Source organism: Procambarus clarkii, unplaced genomic scaffold, assembly GCF_040958095.1.
Source record: "Procambarus clarkii isolate CNS0578487 unplaced genomic scaffold, FALCON_Pclarkii_2.0 HiC_scaffold_101, whole genome shotgun sequence".
NCBI classification, from domain to species: domain Eukaryota; kingdom Metazoa; phylum Arthropoda; class Malacostraca; order Decapoda; family Cambaridae; genus Procambarus; species Procambarus clarkii.
In genome coordinates this window covers 1,516,863-1,527,309 of record NW_027189134.1, presented here as the reverse complement: position 1 = coordinate 1,527,309, position 10,447 = coordinate 1,516,863, and positions in this window count along the sequence as shown.

Below are 10,447 nucleotides of genomic sequence, written 5' to 3'. Positions count from 1 at the left end.
CACAACAACGAACACCACAACAACGAACACTACAACAACGAACACCACAACAACGAAAATTACAACAATGAACACTACAACAACTAACATTAAAACAACGAACACTACAACAACAAACACTACAACAACGAATGCTACAACAACAAACCCCACAACAACGAACACTACAACAAGGAACGTTATAAGAACGAACTCCACAACAATGAACACTACAACAACGAACACTACAATAACATACACTACAACAAATAACACTAGAACAACAAACACTACAACAACGAACATTACAACAATGAACACTACAAGAACGAACACTACAACAACGAACATTACAACAACGAACACTACAACAACGAACACTACAACAACGAACACTACAACAACGAACTTTACAACAATGAACACTACAACAACGAACACTACAACAACGAACACTACAACAACGAACACCACATCAACGAACACCACAACAACGAACATCTCAACAACGAACATCTCAACAACGAATATCTCAACAACGAACACTACAACAACGAACATCACAACAACGAATATTACAACAACGACCACCACAACAACGAACATCTCAACAACGAACCTCTCAACAACAAACATCTCAACAACGAACGCTACAACAACGAACATCTCAACAACGAACATCTCAAAAACGAACACTACAACAACGAACACTACAACAACAAACATCTCAACAACGAACACTACAACAACGAACACCACAACAACGAACATCTCAACAACGAACACTACAACAACGAACACCACAAGAACGAACATCACAACAACAAACATCACAAGAACGAACATCTCAACAACGAACACCACAATAATGAACACTACAACAACGAACACTACAACAACGAACACTACAACAACAAACAATACAACAACAAACACCACAACAACGGACTCCACAACAACGAACTTTACAAACACGAACACCTCAACAACGAACATTACAACAACGAAAATCACAAAAACGACCATTACAACAACGAAAATCACAAAAACGACCATTACAACAACGAACACCACTACAACGAACACTACAATAATTAACACTACAACAACGAACAATACAACATTGAACACTACAACAACGAACAAAACAACAACGAACACTTCAACAACGAACACTACAATAATTAACACTACAACAACGAACACCACAATAATGAACACTACAACAACGAACACTAGAACAACGAACACCACAACAACGAACACCACAATAATGAACACTACAACAACGAAAATAAGAACAACGAACACTACAACTACGAAAACCTTAACACAAACACCACAACAACGAACTTTACAACAACGAACACCACAACAACGAACAATACAACAACGAACACTAAAACAACGAACACTACAACAACGAACATCTCAACAACGAACATCTCAACAACGAACATCTCAACAACGAACACTACAACAACGAACACTAGAACAACGAACACCACAACAACGAACACCACAATAATGAACACTAGAACAACGAACACTAGAACAACGAACGCCACAACAACGAACATCACAATAATGAACACTACAACAACGAAAATAAGAACAACGAACACTACAACAACGAACACTACAACTACGAAAACCTTAACAACAAACACCACAACAACGAAGTTTACAACAACGAACACCACAACAACGAACAATACAACAACGAACACCACAACAACGAACTCCACAACAACGAACTTTACAACAACGAACACCTCAACAACGAACGTTACAACAACGAAAATCACAAAAACGACCATTACAACAACGAACACCACTACAACGAACACTACAATAATTAACACTACAACAACGAACAATACAACATTGAACACTACAACAACGAACAAAACAACAACGAACACTTCAACAACGAACACTACAACAACGAACACTACAACAACGAACACCACAACAACGAACACTACAACAACGAACACCACAACAACGAACACCACAACAACGAACACTACCACAACGAACACCACAACAACGAAAATTACAACAATGAACACTACAACAACTAACATTACCACAACGAACACTATAACAACAAACACTACAACATCGAACGCTACAACAACGAACACCACAACAATGAACACCACAACAACGAACACTACAACAACGAACGTTATAAGAACGAACTCCACAACAAGGAACACTACAACAACGAACACTACAGCAACATACACTACAACAACGAACACTACAACAACAAACACTACAACAACGAACACTACAACAACATACACTACAACAACGAACACTACAACACCAAACACTACAACAACGAACATTACAACAATGAACACTGCAAGAACGAACACTACAACAACGAACAGTACAATACGAACACCACAACAACGAACATTACAACAACGAACACTACAACAACGAACAATACAACAACGAACACTACAACAACGAACTTTACAACAACGAAAACTACAACAACGAAAACTACAACAATGAACACTACAACAACGAACGCTACAACAACAAACCCCACAACAACGAACACTACAACAAGGAACGTTATAAGAACGAACTCCACAACAATGAACACTACAACAACGAACACTACAATAACATACACTACAACAAATAACACTAGAACAACAAACACTACAACAACGAACATTACAACAATGAACACTACAAGAACGAACACTACAACAACGAACATTACAACAACGAACACTACAACAACGAACACTACAACAACGAACACTACAACAACGAACTTTACAACAATGAACACTACAACAACGAACACTACAACAACGAACACTACAACAACGAACACCACATCAACGAACACCACAACAACGAACATCTCAACAACGAACATCTCAACAACGAATATCTCAACAACGAACACTACAACAACGAACATCACAACAACGAATATTACAACAACGACCACCACAACAACGAACATCTCAACAACGAACCTCTCAACAACAAACATCTCAACAACGAACACTAAAACAACGAACATCTCAACAACGAACATCTCAAAAACGAACACTACAACAACGAACACTACAACAACAAACATCTCAACAACGAACACTACAACAACGAACACCACAACAACGAACATCTCAACAACGAACACTACAACAACGAACACCACAAGAACGAACATCACAACAACAAACATCACAACAACGAACATCTCAACAACGAACACCACAATAATGAACACTACAACAACGAACACTACAACAACGAACACTACAACAACAAACAATACAACAACAAACACCACAACAACGGACTCCACAACAATGAACTTTACAAACACGAACACCTCAACAACGAACATTGCAACAACGAAAATCACAAAAACGACCATTACAACAACGAAAATCACAAAAACGACCATTACAACAACGAACACCACTACAACGAACACTACAATAATTAACACTACAACAACGAACAATACAACATTGAACACTACAACAACGAACAAAACAACAACGAACACTTCAACAACGAACACTACAATAATTAACACTACAACAACGAACACCACAATAATGAACACTACAACAACGAACACTAGAACAACGAACACCACAACAACGAACACCACAATAATGAACACTACAACAACGAAAATAAGAACAACGAACCCTACAACAACGAACACTACAACTACGAAAACCTTAACACAAACACCACAACAACGAACTTTACAACAACGAACACCACAACAACGAACAATACAACAACGAACACTAAAACAACGAACACTACAACAACGAACATCTCAACAACGAACATCTCAACAACGAACATCTCAACAACGAACACTACAACAACGAACACTAGAACAACGAACACCACAACAACGAACACCACAATAATGAACACTAGAACAACGAACACTAGAACAACGAACACCACAACAACGAACACCACAATAATGAACACTACAACAACGAAAATAAGAACAACGAACACTACAACAACGAACACTACAACTACGAAAACCTTAACAACAAACACCACAACAACGAACTTTACAACAACGAACACCACAACAACGAACAATACAACAACGAACACCACAACAACGAACTCCACAACAACGAACTTTACAACAACGAACACCTCAACAACGAACGTTACAACAACGAAAATCACAAAAACGACCATTACAACAACGAACACCACTACAACGAACACTACAATAATTAACACTACAACAACGAACAATACAACAATGAACACTACAACAACGAACAAAACAACAACGAACACTTCAACAACGAACACTACAACAACGAACACCACAACAACGAACACCACAACAACGAACACTACAACAACGAACACCACAACAACGAACACCACAACAACGAACACTACCACAACGAACACCACAACAACGAAAATTACAACAATGAACACTACAACAACTAACATTACAACAACGAACACTATAACAACAAACACTACAACATCGAACGCTACAACAACGAACACCACAACAATGAACACCACAACAACGAACACTACAACAACGAACACTACAACAACGAACACTACAACAACGAACACTACAACAACGAACTTTACAACAATGAACACTACAACAACGAACACTACAACAACGAACACTACAACAACGAACACTACAACAACGAACACCACATCAACGAACACCACAACAACGAACATCTCAACAACGAATATCTCAACAACGAACACTACAACAACGAACATCACAACAACGAACATTACAACAACGACCACCACAACAACGAACATCTCAACAACGAACCTCTCAAAAACGAACACTACAATAATTAACACTACAACAACGAACAATACAACATTGAACACTACAACAACGAACAAAACAACAACGAACACTTCAACAACGAAAACTGCAACAACGAACACCACAACAACGAACACCACAACAACGAACACTACAACAACGAACACCACAACAACGAACACTATAACAACAAACACTACAACATCGAACGCTACAACAACGAACACCACAACAATGAACACCACAACAACGAACATTACAACAACAAACACTACAACAACGAACACTACAACAACGAACACTACAACAACGAACTTTACAACAATGAACACTACAACAACGAACACTACAACAACGAACACTACAACAACGAACACTACAACAACGAACACCACATCAACGAACTTCACAACAACGAACATCTCAACAACGAATATCTCAACAACGAACACTACAACAACGAACATCACAACAACGAACATTACAACAACGACCACCACAACAACGAACATCTCAACAACGAACCTCTCAAAAACGAACACTACAATAATTAACACTACAACAACGAACAATACAACATTGAACACTACAACAACGAACAAAACAACAACGAACACTTCAACAACGAAAACTGCAACAACGAACACCACAACAACGAACACCACAACAACGAACACTACAACAACGAACACCACAACAACGAACACCACAACAACGAACACCACAACAACGAACACTACAACAACGAACACCACAACAACGAAAATTACAACAATGAACACTACAACAACTAACATTAAAACAACGAACACTACAACAACAAACACTACAACAACGAACGCTACAACAACAAACCCCACAACAACGAACACTACAACAACGAACGTTACAACAACAAACCCCACAACAACGAACACTACAACAACGAACGTTATAAGAACGAACTCCACAACAATGAACACTACAACAACGAACACTACAACAATGAACTTTACAACAATGAACACTACAACAACGAACACTACAACAACGAACACCACATCAACGAACACCACAACAACGAACATCTCAACAACGAACAACTCAACAACGAATATCTCAACAACGAACTTTACAACAATGAACACTACAACAACGAACACTACAACAACGAACACCACATCAACGAACACCACAACAACGAACATCTCAACAACGAACAACTCAACAACGAATATCTCAACAACGAACACTACAACAACGAACATCACAACAACGAATATTACAACAACGACCACCACAACAACGAACATCTCAACAACGAACCTCTCAACAACAAACATCTCAACAACGAACACTACAACAACGAACACTGCAATAATGACCACTACAACAACGAACACTACAACAACGAATTCCAAAACAACGAACATCTCAACAACGAACATCTCAACAACGAACACTACTACAACGAACACCACAATAACGAACATCTCAACAACGAACACTACAACAACGAACATCACAACAACGACCATCACAAAAACGAACATCTCAACAACGAACATCTCAACAATGAACACTACAACAACGAACACTAGAACAACGAACACCACAACAACGAACACCACAATAATGAACACTACAACAACGAACACTAGAACAACGAACACCACAACAACGAACACCACAATAATGAACACTACAACAACGAACACTACAACAACGAACACTACAACAACGAACACTGCAACTACGAAAACCTTAACAACAAACACCACAACAACGAACTTTACAACAACGAACACTACAACAACGAACACCACAACAACTATCACCACAACAACAAACACTACAACAACGAACGTTACAACAACGAAAATCACAAAAACGACCATTACAACAACGAACACCACTACAACGAACACTACAATAATTAACACTACAACAACGAACAATACAACATTGAGCACTACAACAACGAACAAAACAACAACGAACACTTCAACAACAAACACTGCAACAACGAACACCACAACAACGAACACCACAACAACGAACACTACAACAACGAACACCACAACAACGAACACCACAACAACGAACACTACAACAACGAACAACACAACAACGAAAATTACAACAATGAACACTACAACAACTAACATTAAAACAACAAACACTACAACAACAAACACTACAACAACGAACGCTACAACAACAAACCCCACAACAACGAACACTACAACAAGGAACGTTATAAGAACGAACTCCACAACAATGAACACTACAACAACGAACACTACAATAACATACACTACAACAAATAACACTAGAACAACAAACACTACAACAACGAACATTACAACAATGAACACTACAAGAACGAACACTACAACAACGAACATTACAACAACGAACACTACAACAACGAACACTACAACAACGAACACTACAGCAACGAACTTTACAACAATGAACACTACAACAACGAACACTACAACAACGAACACTACAACAACGAACACCACATCAACGAACACCACAACAACGAACATCTCAACAACGAACATCTCAACAACGAATATCTCAACAACGAACACTACAACAACGAACATCACAACAACGAATATTACAACAACGACCACCACAACAACGAACATCTCAACAACGAACCTCTCAACAACAAACATCTCAACAACGAACACTACAACAACGAACATCTCAACAACGAACATCTCAAAAACGAACACTACAAAAACGAACACTACAACAACAAACATCTCAACAACGAACACTACAACAACGAACACCACAACAACGAACATCTCAACAACGAACACTACAACAACGAACACCACAAGAACGAACATCACAACAACAAACATCACAACAACGAACATCTCAACAACGAACACCACAATAATGAACACTACAACAACGAACACTACAACAACGAACACTACAACAACAAACAATACAACAACAAACACCACAACAACGGACTCCACAACAACGAACTTTACAAACACGAACACCTCAACAACGAACATTACAACAACGAAAATCACAAAAACGACCATTACAACAACGAAAATCACAAAAACGACCATTACAACAACGAACACCACTACAACGAACACTACAATAATTAACACTACAACAACGAACAATACAACATTGAACACTACAACAACGAACAAAACAACAACGAACACTTCAACAACGAACACTACAATAATTAACACTACAACAACGAACACCACAATAATGAACACTACAACAACGAACACTAGAACAACGAACACCACAACAACGAACACCACAATAATGAACACTACAACAACGAAAATAAGAACAACGAACACTACAACAACGAACACTACAACTACGAAAACCTTAACACAAACACCACAACAACGAACTTTACAACAACGAACACCACAACAACGAACAATACAACAACGAACACTAAAACAACGAACACTACAACAACGAACATCTCAACAACGAACATCTCAACAACGAACATCTCAACAACGAACACTACAACAACGAACACTAGAACAACGAACACCACAACAACGAACACCACAATAATGAACACTAGAACAACGAACACTAGAACAACGAACACCACAACAACGAACACCACAATAATGAACACTACAACAACGAAAATAAGAACAACGAACACTACAACAACGAACACTACAACTACGAAAACCTTAACAACAAACACCACAACAACGAACTTTACAACAACGAACACCACAAAAATGAACAATACAACAACGAACACCACAACAACGAACTCCACAACAACGAACTTTACAACAACGAACACCTCAACAACGAACGTTACAACAACGAAAATCACAAAAACGACCATTACAACAACGAACACCACTACAACGAACACTACAATAATTAACACTACAACAACGAACAATACAACATTGAACACTACAACAACGAACAAAACAACAACGAACACTTCAACAACGAACACTACAACAACGAACACCACAACAACGAACACCACAACAACGAACACTACAACAACGAACACCACAACAACGAACACCACAACAACGAACACTACCACAACGAACACCACAACAACGAAAATTACAACAATGAACACTACAACAACTAACATTACAACAACGAACACTATAACAACAAACACTACAACATCGAACGCTACAACAACGAACACCACAACAATGAACACCACAACAACGAACACTACAACAACGAACGTTATAAGAACGAACTCCTCAACAAGGAACACTACAACAACGAACACTACAGCAACATACACTACAACAACGAACACTACAACAACAAACACTACAACAACGAACAATACAACAACATACACTACAACAACGAACACTACAACACCAAACACTACAACAACGAACATTACAACAATGAACACTACAAGAACGAACACTACAACAACGAACAGTACAATACGAACACCACAACAACGAACATTACAACAACGAACACTACAACAACGAACAATACAACAACGAACACTACAACAACGAACTTTACAACAACGAACACTACAACAACGAAAACTACAACAATGAACACTACAACAACGAACGCTACAACAACAAACCCCACAACAACGAACACTACAACAACGAACGTTATAAGAACGAACTCCACAACAATGAACACTACAACAACGAACACTACAATAACATACACTACAACAAATAACACTAGAACAACAAACACTACAACAACGAACATTACAACAATGAACACTACAAGAACGAACACTACAACAACGAACATTACAACAACGAACACTACAACAACGAACACTACAACAACGAACACTACAACAACGAACTTTACAACAATGAACACTACAACAACGAACACTACAACAACGAACACTACAACAACGAACACCACATCAACGAACACCACAACAACGAACATCTCAACAACGAACATCTCAACAACGAATATCTCAACAACGAACACTACAACAACGAACATCACAACAACGAATATTACAACAACGACCACCACAACAACGAACATCTCAACAACGAACCTCTCAACAACAAACATCTCAACAACGAACACTAAAACAACGAACATCTCAACAACGAACATCTCAAAAACGAACACTACAACAACGAACACTACAACAACAAACATCTCAACAACGAACACTACAACAACGAACACCACAACAACGAACATCTCAACAACGAACACTACAACAACGAACACCACAAGAACGAACATCACAACAACAAACATCACAACAACGAACATCTCAACAACGAACACCACAATAATGAACACTACAACAACGAACACTACAACAACGAACACTACAACAACAAACAATACAACAACAAACACCACAACAACGGACTCCACAACAATGAACTTTACAAACACGAACACCTCAACAACGAACATTACAACAACGAAAATCACAAAAACGACCATTACAACAACGAAAATCACAAAAACGACCATTACAACAACGAACACCACTACAACGAACACTACAATAATTAACACTACAACAACGAACAATACAACATTGAACACTACAACAATGAACAAAACAACAACGAA